The following is a 15,933-nucleotide window of genomic DNA, read 5'->3' as shown; positions in this document are numbered from 1 at the left end:
GCATGTGGGTACTCAAATGAAAGCTCTTGATGAGCTTATATCTTTAAAAATGTTAATATTTAAGAAAGTACCGTACAATTTAACAAAAGTCATTTTTTAATAAATCAAAATTTTAATTTTTTTTAGTCCACAAGTCACGGCAGTCACATAGTGACTACAAAGTTGCTAGTACTCAATTATTTTCCAACTATTTTGCGAAATTACTTCAAATATGTGAAAACCGTTAAAAATTTAATTTCAAGCAAATTAAAGTTGAATTTTCAGCAAAACAATTCTACAGAGAAATAAACATCTTAAAAAAACTTAATACTCAATATCAAATAAAGATAAAGATTTAAAGTACTCAAGGTGTTTGTAAATATAAAAACTTTTATTAATCTTTTCCATATTAATAAATACCGCTGAAAGCGTAAAATTCAAAAGAATAATTGTAAAATGTAGCTCATAAAGATACGTATAAAAGGAAATTCGTAGGATGATATTCCGTAGACTTCTAGGCGGGAATAAAATGGCTTAGACCTCGGGGGCGGGCAAGAATAACCGGCTTCTTCCTCTCTTTACTCCTCAAGCTCCTTTTTGATCCGTCTCTTCGTTCTTTCACCCTGGTTATTTTTATTTATTTTCATTTTGTTTTATTTAGTACGTCTTATTGGCCTGCTGGCCGTTGTACAACACTGAGAGTACACGGGCGCGCACTAACTATAGAGAACCGGGTCGATTGAGACTTAAAAAACGAGCAAAAAATATTTAAATAAAAAAAAAACAAACAAGCTCTTGATCTCTTCAGAAGGAGGCCGTACTCGATACTTCCGGCTTTAAATTAAAATAAATGTCTAACATTTATTTTTTTTTACGCTTATTCAATTAATTTATCGACTAATTGACGTTTCGATAGACATAAACTTTTTATTTTTGCAATTATTTTTTTTTATTCATACTTCTGTTCCAATATAGAGTTTTTAATTGACATTTTACAAAATCTCAATTGAAATCATTAAAAAATTTTTTTTTATCCAACTTTTAGCTTGTAAAAAACGGATTTGCTTTGAGAAAATTGAATTAAATGCACGCGCTATAATCAAAAATGAATGAAAAGTTTAAATAAAAAAGGAGGTCAATAGACAACTCGCACAGCTGAATAGATTTGAATAGAGGTTGACAAGATTTAGAAATTTAACTTAAATATGTACATCATTTTATATCTAGATCGTCAACGTCGACGTCAACGTAGTCAAGACCCGGATATACAGAAATAGTTTTAGTGTTTATGGTTGCAACAAACTCTATCCCAAGTAAAAGGGTATATGATTTATACATGTATATAAATTGTATGTATATTATGTATATACGAATAGAATGAAAAGAGAGAAATAGATAGCAAAAGAGTAAAGAGATTTTGTATTTGGCTGACGGCCAGAGTGTGCAGGCGAGCGCAAAAGTCAATCTCACTTTCGATACGTGACGCGGCCACCTGTGCAAATTGCACTTTGACGTGTTCGGGAAACTATAACAGACTATTATAATTATAATTATAACTCATAACTATTATTGCCATACATTAGAGAGTACTTTATTATCACTGAATTTTTTTCATACACTCTTATTGGTGGACAAAACAGAAAATTTAATAAGAACTATGTGACTGCCGTAACTTAAGAACTATAAATAAATAAAATTTTGCTTTATTAAATAATGAATTTTGTTAAATTGCACTGTACTTTTTAACTATTGACGTTTTTAAAGATATAAGCTCGTCCTGATGTTACGCTCATCAAGAGCTTTCATTTGAGTACCCACATGCATTTTGATATATTTTTCATATATAAATATATATAATATATATAAATATATGAAAAATTGATGTGGGTACTCAAATGAAAGGTCTCGATAAGTGTAACATCGGGATGAGCTTATAATTAAAAAAAATGTCAATAATTAAGAAATGACTGTATATTTCGTCTACTGATAATATTTTTAACGATATAAGCTCATCCTGGAGTTACACTCATCAAGACCTTTCATTTGAATACCCACACGAATTTGTCCATATATTTTATATATTTTACAAATATGAGAAATATAATATATATAAAATATATGAAAAATTGATGTGGGTACTCAAATAAAAGGTCTTGATGAATGTAACATCGGGATGAGCTTATTTCTTAAAAAATTTCAATAGTTCTCAAGATGCAAGGTCATTTCGTAACTATTGAATTTTTTAAAGATATAAGCTCATCCCGATGTTACACTCATCAAAAGCTTTTATTTGAGTACCAACTTGCATTTTTGATATATTTTTCATATATATATATATATATATATATATATATATATATATATATATATATATATATATATATATATTAGAGTGGTCCAAAAAGTTTTTGCCTATCATCTTAAAAGCTTCTCTAAGGTATAAAAATTCCCTTCAAAGCGCAGCTTGATATCTCAATTCTTCATGAAGCTCAATGAATTTTTATTTTCCCATTTAAATAACACGTAAAAATTTTATTTACGTTTTTATCCAGCAATAATACGAAAAAATTTTTTGTATTTTTCGTCAATTATTCTTGTAGGAAATTTGATTCTCTACAAAAAGTACTGAGGTAGTTTCTTCGTAATCTTAACGAGTAAAAGTTATTGAGTTTTAAATACTTGCACAAAAAAATTTGAACGAAGATAGTTTCAAAGCAACTTTTCGAAAACTTTTCGGTAACTGCATGTATTTATTTCAAAATTTATCAAACTAGACTGTTTCTAATATAATTAACACCTGTCTTTTGGTGAAGTATTAACTGTGAATGATGAATAATTTCTCTCATTACTATTTAGATATATTTTCTTATGAGCAGTGATTTATTAAAATTGAACTTGAATTTCATTACGGAATCTGAATCAAGAGCAAGCTAGTACTTCCGGATGTATACCAAATTTAATTTTTTTATTTAAGAAGATTTAGGACAGGTAGAACAGGTGAATATTTAAATTTTGAACATGATGCTGGGACGCTTTTTGACCGAATGAAAAATCACGAAACTTTGCAGGAGTACGTAAATAGAAGTCCTTCGTGAATTGATTCTTTTATTTTTAAATTTAATCATTGAAAAAAAAAATGATAAATAAACAAGTAGAGTTAGTGCGGAAAACTGCCTTATCTCAGGAGTCATCACATATTTAAGTAAATAAGCTTGACTATAAAAAAATTGCTAATAAACATACAACCAATATAATCTTTGAGACTGATTTAATTTTTTGGTTATTTCTTATTTTAGTTTATATGACTTATAAGACATAATTATTAAAAATGCAGCTAGGTTGAAGTAAAAACTAATTGTCAACAAAAATTTAATTTACTATATATCTTCATGTAGGCCGCAAGAGAGTGGTAAAAGTAAATTATCTAGTTTAATTGTTTTAAGCAGTGGTTAGAGTATTTACAAAGTCTGGTAATCTCCTTCAGTGCATTTAACATGTGGTTCAAATAAACAAACCGATATATTGAATTGTCATTTGTTATCACTGGTCCAGACTGAATGACCGATATCAGACTGTATACTATGTTTTTAAGAAAAAAATATAAATTACTTAATCAAATACTTTGAAACAGAAAATGTGATACAACATGAATTCTAAAATCATATCTGATTAAATTTTCTTTTATTGCGAGTATTTAAAGCTTAATAACTTTTACTTGTTAGGATTACGAAAAACTACCTTAGTACTTTTTATAGAGAATTAAATTTCCTACAAGAATAATTGACGAAAAATACAAAAAAAAATTTTTTTCGTAGTTTTACCGGATGAAAACGTAAATAAAATTTTTTGATGTGTTATTTAAATGGGAAAATAAAAATTCATTGAGCTTCATGAACAATTGAGATATCAAGCTGCGCTTTGGAGAGAATTTTTTTTATACCTTAGAGAAGTTTTTGAAACAGCAGCACTTGAAAAAAAAAATAAAAATGTTTTTTTTGGACCACTCTAATATATATATATATATGAAAAATTTATGTGGGTACTCAAATGAAAGGTCTTGATGAGTGTAACATCGGGATAAGCTTATATCTTTAAAAATGTCAATAGTTCACAAGATACAAGGTCATTTCTTAATTGTGTATCTAGAGATAGAGTATTTTCGAATGCAGCCTAAATATTTATCATAATAAATTAGCTACTGGTGAGAATGATATGAAACCATGAAAAGGTACAACTGCAGGTCAAGTCTTTTCTAACGATACCAAATTTAATCATGAAAACCCATTTTATCATATAAATACACTGGCCACAAAATTTTGCGTATTTTTTTAATAATATAGATTCATTATTATTTCTTTAAAAGAATTTTTTGAAGTTATAGAAATGAAAATAAAAGTCAAAATACAAGATAAAAATAAAAGACAGAAAAAAAATCCGCGGATAGAGTTAAATTTTTTTTGAATCGACTTATTTTGACAATAGAATGAATTGTATTAAAAATGATGATCTAATTTGGTGTTATTTAATTTTTATTGATAAAAAATGGCGCGAAATATTTAAAATAAAAGTTACGTTACAATTTATTTTAATTTTATTTTTACCAATTTTTCAAATTTTTTCATTTTCGTCTTTTTTAAAATTAATAAGTTCCCATTTTTAAAATTTTACTTTATTTACTTTAGCTATCAAGTATATTTTGTTGTAAAAAATTGAATAAACCTCATCAATTGTGGATTTTCTGAACTTATTTTCATTATTATTTATTTTAATGCACCAACGTTCAGAACAGATAATAAACTTTAGTAATAAGAAATAATAAAAAAAATTAATGGTAAAAAAGTAAAATTTTTTCATTATGAAAAATAGTAATACAAAATTTTTTGATAATTTATTTAAGTTATTTTAAGTTGAATATAAGGTCGAATAAAGAGGATGAAAAATGAGGCAAGTTCCTCCTCTCTTCTCAATTTCCAGCTACTCTTTCCTTCTTCTTTAATCCTCTCTTACTACCACCTCGTCTTCGTCGACAAACTAAACAGAGTTGGGAAAGTTGTTGAAAAGTTTACCGCGATAACACTTTTTTTGTGCTTCCGGGAAACTTTCAATCTCAAATAATACTTTTTAGTTTTATTCAAAAATGAAATTCTTTTTCTTTCCTTACGAAGCGAATTTGAGGGTAGCAAGCGATAAAAGAACTGCGAAAAGTAATAAAGTAATAAAAATGATACTACTGTTAAATACAAATGTATTTACAGTAAAGTTTAATGCTAGGTGAGTAAAAATAAATGGACTTGAATAATTTGTATTTTTACTCTTCAATGCCCCGGTTTTCTTTTTGTTGTTCAAAAATTAAAGGGACCCGGGAGTTTTTGTTGAATGAAGGCTAAAAAACCGGGTAAGAACTTGTGTGCCACCTGCCAGACATGTGAAAACTAAAGACTGACACTACACCTGCGACCCTTCCAACCGTTTCTACGGAGTATTGAGCTTTCCTCCCCAAATAATTCATGGGTGTCTAGCATAGACTATTACTTGTTAAGTTTGATTCATCATTTTTTCATTCTTCAATGAAATTAAAAAAAAATATACTTCTTTTTTTTTCCCGTTCTAATTATTGAAGTTGAAAAAGACCCTCGAATAATTCTTATTTAGGACACGAACAATTTTTAAAACTCTGGTGGTAGATAGTGGTCATTAAATTATGTTACCGGTTTATAACAGTTGCCTTTTGATTCAGTGTAAAAAAAATCCGTTAAGCATAAATATGTTAAACGAAGAGAATTCCACTCCTTGCTATTGAATTTTTAACGAGTTTGGTATTTTAATTTTTCACAGTATAAATAAAAATAAAAATAATAATAACCAGCAACTTTGCAGTCACTATGTGACTGCCGAGATCTGTGAACTATAAATAAATAAAATTTTGCTTTATTAAATAATGACTTTTGTTAAATTGTACTGTACTTTTTTAACTATTGATTTTTTTAAAGATATAAGCTCATCCCAATGTTACACTTATAAAGAGCTGTCATTTGAGTACCCACAAGCATTTTGATATATTTTTCATATATACTTATATGTAATATATATAAATATATATAAAATTGATGTGGGTATTCAAATAGAAGGTCTCGATGGGTGTAATGTTGGGGTGAGCTTATATCCTTGAAAATATCATTAGTTGACAAGATACAACGACATTTTTTAATTATTGAAATTTTTTAAGATATAAGCTCATCCTGATGTTACGCTCATCAAGAGCTTTCATTTGAGTACCCACATGTATTTTGATATATTTTTCATATATTCATATATATGACGGTAAGTCAGGAATAATTGTTGGAGTAGCAGAATTATCGTGTACGTTCATTTTTATTATTACAATCAAATTAATATGCGGAGTTACAATATGTCAATTAATAAAAATGAGTAAAATAGATTCGTATTACAGGAATAAACACAATCATTAATTACCACTTATCACTAACACAACAATACACAAAATACGATACAATGTTAAATTGCTTTGCAATACACTCAAACTTAGGAGGATAACGAATTCGTGATCACCAGGACGTCTGTACGATCTCGATTTCAGAGTAAGACTGTCTTCTCCAAGATTCTCAAATAATATGACAACTGCATATTTCCTTTTCCCTTGGTAATTTATGATACCCCTATCATCCTGTGACCACGACTACGTTGACAACCATGTGTCGACCTAGGTCTAAGCCTACCGCAATAAAACAACTTAGTTAAACTTATTTTTTACAACCATACTCGAAGTAAGGGTATATTCTATAAATATTGAGGATTACAAAAATATTACTATTCTAAAGAATATTCTCATCAGATTGCCAGAGAAATACTCCACTGTACTTTACTCTCCGACATATATGAATATATAAAATATATGAAAAATTGATTTGAGTACTCAAATGAAAGGTCTCGATGAGTGTAATGTCGAGATGAGTTTATATTTTTAAAAATGTCTATAGTTCACAAGATATTTGTTAAAATGCCCTGAACTGTCTTAACTATTGACGTTTTTAAAGATATACCGTAAAGATACGCTCATCTAGATGTTACACTCATCAAGAGCTTTCATTTGAGTATACCCACATGCATTTTTATATATTTTATATATATATATATATATATATATATATATATATATATATATATATATATATATATATATATATATATATATATATGAAATATGTGAATAATTGATGTGGGTACTCAAATGAAAGGTCTCAATGAGTGTAACATCGAGATGAGCTTATATCATTAAAAATGTCAATATTTCACAAGATAAAAGGTAATTTCTTAATTATGTACCTAGAGATAGGGCATTTTCGAATGCATCCTAAGTACTCATCATGATAAATTGACTATTGGTGAGAATGAAATGAAACCTTGAAAAGGCACAAATTCAAGTCAAGACCTTTGCAATGACACTCAATTTCACAAAAAAAAAAACCGATTTTATCATATGACTATTCTGGAATCAAAATTTTTCTTATTCTCTTATTCTAGAGCGACAAGAAATTATTATGTGAGATGATAAGTGCAAACTAATAATTAGCAAAAAATAGCACCGTTATAAATAGCTCCGAAATATATGTGTTTATTTGAACCATATGCAAAAAAGAATTTTGATGTCTTAATGCGGGGAACCTTAAAAAAATAACAAATGAGATTTTTTGTGAGCATAAAAAGGCAATTAATAAAAACATTAAATGTAAAAAAGCACATGTTCATTTTTAGAATTCAAATTAATGTAAATGAACTGGAATTTTCAGCATTTAAAGAATAAAAGCATTGAAAAATAAATATGTTAACACGTTGTTTGTTTGCGATTTTGTGCATGACTAGATAATTTTTTAAAAGTATATGTTAATGGTTCCGTGAAGTATATATACAGCAGTTATGCTTACAATTGTTGAAATTATGTTTTAACAAGAACTCATTATCGTAATTTAGCTTACTAAAATAAGCATAAGTATAGTCACATTCATGACTATGAAAATTGTTTTATTTTTTACTTTTTTGTTAAGTAAAATTACTGATGAAAGTGTGTTGTAAACAATGGTGAGTGATATTCACATATAAAAATTTATTCATTTTATACAAGTTTAAATTTTAAAAAATGAATCTAACAAGATAACTGGCCTCAGAAAATTTTATGATTCACATCGTATTGTTTTAGCTTTATTTATTTAAATGTATGCCAGTTAGTCATATTGTTTTCCTATAAAGTAGTAAAGCAACAAATGGTTAGATTTTAATGAATTATGCAGCTGTTAACAAAAGAAATAATCATATTAACTACATTTTTAGATACAAATTTCATAGTAAAATTGATTTATGAATGAAAATGGAGGGAATACATCAAAGTAGTTGACTAAAATTTTAAAAATGGACTGATAGAAAGATTTGTTTATATTTAATAAGCTTTTTTAACTGTTAATAAATTATTTTTTAACATCATAAGATTTAATAAATATTTATTAACAGTTAATAAATTATTTATTAAATACAATTTATTAACTGTTAAATATTTATTAATGGTTAGTGAATATTTGTTCCCCCATGAAAAAAAAAATATAAAAAAAATATATCTCGAAGTACATAAATAATATATTTTAAATACATTGAAAATCTATAAAAAAATATATAAATTATGTATAGTAAATATATTTTTTATAACTAACTTTTGGCCGATTTTCATATATATTTTATATATTTCAAATATATTTTAGATATATTCAAAATTTATTTTTTTTATATTTTTAGCTATGTATTTGTTATGTATTTTAAGAGATATCTTGAATACATCTAAAATATATTTAAAATATATAAAATATAGATGAAAATCGGCCAAAAGTTAGTTATTAAAAATATATTTACTATGCATATTTTTTATAGATTTTTAATATATTTAAAAGACATTTTTTATATATTTCGACATATATTTTTTTTCATGAGGGTTAACTGTTAAAAAATATTTATTTAAAATAAAAAGCAAAAATAGCAATTTTCTTTTAATACTTTTTATAACCCTATAGCTGGAATACATGATAATAATTAAATTCACTAAATAAATTAACAGTTTTAATATTTAAAAATATACGGTTGGCAATAGCCTAATCGGCTCGGTACCTGCATTTCGAAAGAGTGGGACCAGGGTTCGATTCCGGCGCGCACCAATATTTTTTAATGATTATAAACTAAGAATATGTGCGTTTCATTGCCAGCCTCTGTACCGGTCGGGTTTTCTGTGGTTTTCCCATATAGTTATGTAGGTAAAATGTCATTATAGAAGTACCTCCATACTATTTAAGACCGTAATGCAAATGCAGGTACTGATTATAACGCGTAAGTCGGCCACAGTCGCAGCACATGTGTGTCGGGCATGAAAGAAAAAAATCCCGACATGCAGGGGGGTGGGGACAAAAAAAGTGGTTGAGAGTTATAATGACGGGGTTGAGAGATTATATTGCGGAGAAAAAAGTGGAGAGACAATAATTCCCCACCCTCCCTTGTAAAACACTCTACAGTGATACAAGTAAAACCATCCTCAATTATATTTAAAAATATAAAAGATAATTATGAGCTGTAATAGAATTTGGTATTTTACAATAAACGTTATTATAATGTAATACAATTAATGCAAATAATTTATAAAGATGATTTTTATTTATAAGCAATCTTCATATTATATGAGATTGCAAGCAAAACAAATTCACTCAACAAAATATTTATTAACTGTTTATAAATATTTGTTAACTATTAATAAATACTTATTAACTATTAATAAATGTACTTTTCTCTCAAATAAATATTTATTGAATGTTAAAAAATATTTAATAAATTAAATAAATGTCTTCAAATAAATTTAATTATTAATAATTAATAAATCTTTCTATCAGTGTGGATTAAAAAAAATGATATTTAAAAGAATTCACTTGAATAGAAATTTTTTAACAATTAAAAGAGATTTAAAAATTTCTCAATTGTGAAATAAATTTGAAATTTAATTATCAATCAATCAGTTTTTGTTTCTCTATGGTATAATAATCAAAGAACTAATTTAGAGTTTAATAAACTTATAAATTATCATTTAAAATTATATTAAAAGAATGAAATTTAAATAGTTGATTGTAAATTCAAATATATATGAATATTTAACTGGAGGAATAATTTTTTACATTATACTCAATTTAAAGCGGATTAAAAACCAGAAAAGTAGATTATATTAAAATCAAATGATTGTCACATCCGTGTGAAATGAATATTTAATCTTACTAAAAATTAAACAATAATTGACGAGGGACAAATCCCTTTTCACCCGAGATCTCCCAATGAGAGAGACATAATTGCATTTTATTATGTACAAGGAGTTCTGTATTTATAGAGCCATACATTATTTTCAGGATTTAAAATTCAATCCATCAAATATTATACGTCTAATAAACCAGCTAGTGACATGGGTATTATTGACGTTAATTTTTAATTGACAATTTAAAAATAACAAACTCCTAGCTCATCTAGTACGGATGAGATTGACGTTAAATTACATTTTAAAATACACTTAACTGACGTTTTATCCGATGAATTAATAATGATTCCATTCGCTGTTTAAAATAATAAATCAAAAATTAATGAAAACTTTTGTTAATAGAATTATTCAAATTGTACATTTGGAATAAAAATAAAAATAAAAATAAATAACAGAAGGACGCGGTAAGTTTTTTAAACTTTTTTCCATTATTCTGAAGAAATAAAAGACAGAAAAGTATGAACTACTTATTCACAAGTAAACTTTGCGCCAGTTCACAACAATAATTATCCGAGTTCTGCAACTGTGCTCGTGAAAATATAACGACTTGAAGTAAAGTTGCATTATATGTTATATGTTATATATATATATATATAGTAAAAGCGGCAATAAAATACAGCTATACAAGACTTCCATTCAACTATCTGCATATACAATATTATTAAATAACTATCTATGTAAAGAGTAAAGACATATACATACAATACATTATATTTTAATATCAACTGAAAACTTTATTATACACATATATATTATTGTTGTTTTATTAGAGTCTGCTGATTAAAATTGTATCGCTATATTATTCTACATATTATAAATAGTTTATTTGTACTGAATCATACAACAGTACATATTCTAAATAGCTTAATGTAAATGAACTACTTGTAACTTCTATGGTTAGTTTATGGTATTTTATTTCAATATTTACCAACTATTGAAATGTTGATTTTATAAAGACTCAATTGATACACGGAGAAAATTTTATAGTAGAGTTTATTATCTAGTTATGTTAAAATCTATTAACTGAATTCGATAGTAGTAAATATTATTTGAATAATTAAGTAAACCATCTGAATCGTAGTATTTACCATCCTGATGGTAACTACTACTATTATAATGGTAATCAGTAATAATAACTGTTATTATTTTAATTAGTTACTACTATTATCAAAATCGTAATTCCTAATATAATCTGATGGTTGTAGTTACTATCAGTAATAATAATTACTATCTAAGCTAGTAAAAAATATTAAAAAAATTAAGAATATGCGTTACCGTAGATGCATTTTTTTTTTAATTTGAAATTTCCAAAAAAATCAAAATTTTCAATAAAATTAAAATTAAAATTAAAAAAAAAAAAAAATTTTTTTAATCTTAAAAAAAATCAAATTTTCAAAAAAAAATTTTGAAGGGAATTAAAAATATTTTAATATTTCAAGGAAAAAAATGTACATTTAATTAAGTAAATTTATATTATTTTTTCTTTCAGAATTTTTACAATCTGAGATGGTTACAGTTACCATCTTCGATTGTAACAGCTATAATTTATAATAATTACAATTATTATTTTTGATAGTAATCGTTACCGTTATTAATAGTAACTATTACAATTGTCAATGATACCACCTATTATTTTGTTACTAATTAATTTTATTACCATTTTAGATAGTAGAAGTTACTATTTTTGTATAGTAGGTAGTACAATTAATTTTTCTCCGTGTAAATATGTATTTTTATAACGTGACAAAAAATACACACAATCATAATGAATAAAGCTTCAAATAAGTACACACAGAAAAAAAAATTAACTTGAATCAAGAGAAAAATTCTTGAGCCAAGAAAATAATTTTGAAGAGTTTCATTGTCTTAAATCAAGACGAAAAATTCTTGAATCAAGTTAAATTTCTCAGTTTAAGAATTTTTCTACTCAAATCAATATGATATTTTTCAAAGTTATTTACTTGATTCAAGTAATTTTTTTTTTCTGTGCATGGAATTTTAATTTGAAGTTTATAAAAAAATAGATAATTTAATAAAGTGAGCTATGTAAATATTTATGTCAACTTTTGAACTTTGAATTGAAATTCTGGTTCAACTATTCAAGTAATGATAAAAATTCACATAAACAACTTTGTAGGCTATTTCATTTTGTGTTTAAAAGTTCTTGATCACCGCGTAACTTTGAATCAATAGTTTAGACGCTCTAGGAATTTAAATTAATATTAACTATATAACTTTCAAATAGTTTTTCATTTTCGATACATTGTAACAAAGTCGAACGAATTAAGACAATTATTTTTAGAATCAATCTAGTTTTTTTTTTTATTTATTTTTCCGTTGAAAAAAAATTCAATGAAATTTGTAACAATGTATTTTGTCTTTAAATTAATTAAGAAAATTAAGAACAATAACTGAGAAATTTTTTAATTAATTTATTTAAGGTAATAAATTTTTAAAAGATTATTTGTTTTTTTTTTTTTTAAATTTTTTTTATTTCTTGTTAAAAAAATTGTAATTAAAAAAAATTCTAGTCTAATTTATTGATAAATAAAAATATATTGAAAAATCTTCAATTGGACACATCAATAAAAATTCAGAAGAAGAAAAAGTATGCATTTATAAAACAATTTTTTTTTTGTATAGAATGAATATTGGACTTTTTGAATATTTTTTAGTGATCGTTAATTTTTTATCGTACTAACTTTTAGGGTATTAAATAACGGATAAAAAAGGAAATAAAACACAATAAAATAGTGGATGGAATTCACAAGAGGGTGAATGTCCATGAATGATAAACTTCACTAAATTTTTTAAATGACAACAAATTTAAAACCCAAATCAATAGCTCATCCGCACTGTCGACTAGATAAATAATGGAAATTTAAACAAGAGGTTTAAAGTCATATCATTGGAAATTACGTCGTTGTGACGAAAAACGGACATACCACTTAGTCTCAACGGACCAGTCTAAAAATACTCTGTAATTTGAAATCTCTAGTTTTTTAAATGTTTTTCAGAAGAAAGCTTCTGAAAATCAATCATAATCATAATAAATATATAACTTTCCATTATTAAATTATCAAAAATAAACTTGATTAAAAATTCAAATTTTTGAAATGCGGAACACCCTCTATATTATGAATTTAATATATTATTTCAATGCAAATGAAGAAATATCAATCTACTTGGTGGAGTATTTTTGGCAAATGTGTCACCCGACACGCTGGTTTATATTTGCCTACCAAGAGGATATATCAAGCTAGGGGGCGGCTTTTAGACACATGCACGTAGTCGAGTAAAAAATACACATATGTATTCACATTTATATACATATATTTAACCGGATGATAAAGAGACGAGCGGCTTCAAAGAACATAACCGTAATATTTTATTTTTTTATGTCTCTAATTACTATATTACACTGAAAAAAAAAATTCTTGACTGGAGAGTAAATTTTCTTGGCTCAAGGAAATATTAAAGAAGATTGAAAATTTCTTGAATGAAGTCAAAGTTTCTTGAGCCAAGAAAACTTCTTTTTGCTCTTAAATAACTTTTGTCTTCCTTAAAATTTTCCTGGTGCAAAAAATTTTTTTTCTGTGTACCATCTTATATTTTTATTTATTTATTTAGTTTTAATCCCAAAGCGTTAAGCCGAATGGCAAATTGTATATACATAAATAGTGTTCAAATAAATACATTAAATCTTTGAGTATTACTAAAATATATGAAGCAGATTGCATTAAAAAAAAAAAAGAAATATAAATAATATTATTATTTACATCACGTTATTATAAACTGAGAAAAAAATTTTTTTTTGTCCAGAAAAAAATTTCTTGGCTCAAGAATCGTTTAAAATAAATTTTGGTTTTTTGAAAAATGAATATCAATATCTATCATGATAATAAAATATTGGCATTAATTTTGATAGATTAACAAACGAATAGGTTCACTTGAATAAAACAAAAAAGAATTCGATTGATTCGATCAATTCTTAAGACAAGAAAATATATTCTTGAAAGTTGCCAAGAATAAATATTCTTGTGACAAGAAAATTTTCTCAAGAGTAGTACTTTTTTTTCTCAGTGTATTATTCTTAGCTACCAGTCTATCTGATATATTAAAGAATAAAAAAACCAAATTAATCGTTAATTTTTTTTGATGATAGAAAAATTGATTCGATTCAAAACAATAAACTGTAAGCCAAGAAAATTATCAAAAGAAAATTCTTTGTATTGAATCAAGCAGAAAAATTTTTGAACCAAAAATTTTTCATATTTAAATAAGTTTTATTCAATTAAAAACGAATTTTTTGAATGAATTTTTTAGATTCAGATTTACTATTTTAAGTCAAGTCAATTTTTTTAATTCAAAAATTTTTTATCTCGATTCAAGACAATGAAACTCTTCAAAATTAATTTCTAGGTTCAAAAATGTTTTTTTTGATTCAATTTAATTTTTTTTTTTTCAGTATATAATTTCTCATGGCAATGATATAACTAAAAAAAATGATTTTACTAAAAGTTTTTTAAAATAAATGAATTTTACGAGTTATAAATACTATTCTCACAGTTTTACTACTTATTTACAGTCTTAAAACTTTATTAAATTTTTTTCCTACTCATCTAAAGCTCATCTGTTATTTACGACGCCTACAATAAACTTTTTCCATCGGATTTAAATATTTATCTACATCTATTAAATAATCAATCATAAATGATACATATCAAAGATAACCTTAAATTTTAGTAAAAAAAAAAAAATAAAATTATCTCTAAAAATAAATAAACAGAAAAACAATTTTAATAACGTTTGATTGAGGCCAAAGAACTAACAATTTTATTTATATTTTTTTAAGTATTTAAGGTTGTTCGGACACTAATGCACTTGTGAATATCAAAAGCTAATTTTTTGATATGTTATGAATTGCTATCTCATACGTCTAAATTAATTTTTTGGATTAGATCTGACGAAAGGTTATGCTTTAATAAATTATTAAAAAATTGAAATTTAACATCTAGCCTATAGAGACTATTGGCGGATTGCACACATATCGATTTATTTGACTACCTCATAGGAAGATTAAAAAACAAAAAACTTGTATTTCAGTCAATCAACTTTTGTAGAATACGTTAAAAATAAAATGAAAATTTTCTGACGAAAGCTTTTAAAGATATTTTAATGCAAAAGATGAGAAATTCACGAAAATTTCAGGCCGACATATTTAAAAATAAATAAACCACGTGATTCAGCGCAGTCTGGCAACATTGCACAGAACAGAACGCGCGAATTTTGAATTTTAATCATTCCTGTGTATATTTATTTATGGGTTATGTTTTTCAACTCAACACTACACAGCTAGATAAATATAAACAGCTGTTATGCGCGGTGTTGCCAGGTATGAGTTTTGTGAAAAAATACTTGAGTCAAACGTTGACTATTTATTGTTTTTGTTAATGAAACTATTTAATTATTTTAATTAATAATAATGTAAGGTAACGGTTAAATTATAATAATGAATTTTCGTATTCAAATTTTTACTTTTGATGAAAAAAAATTTAGATTCTATCCACAGATTCGGTAGAATCTGGCGCCAAGTTCCGTTCAAA

General features: G+C 25.6%; 1 protein-coding gene across 5 annotated transcripts in view; it reads right to left on the bottom strand.

Moving 5' to 3' along the window:
* Window positions 1-15,933, bottom strand: part of LOC123271298 (probable JmjC domain-containing histone demethylation protein 2C) — a 193,680-nt gene that overhangs the window by 112,168 nt on the left and 65,579 nt on the right. The gene's annotated exons all lie outside the window — the stretch shown is intronic.

Source organism: Cotesia glomerata, linkage group LG9 (assembly GCF_020080835.1).
Source record: "Cotesia glomerata isolate CgM1 linkage group LG9, MPM_Cglom_v2.3, whole genome shotgun sequence".
NCBI lineage: Eukaryota > Metazoa > Arthropoda > Insecta > Hymenoptera > Braconidae > Cotesia > Cotesia glomerata.
The sequence above is the reverse complement of the archived record's forward strand: the minus strand, read 5'-3'. Positions and strand labels throughout refer to the sequence as shown.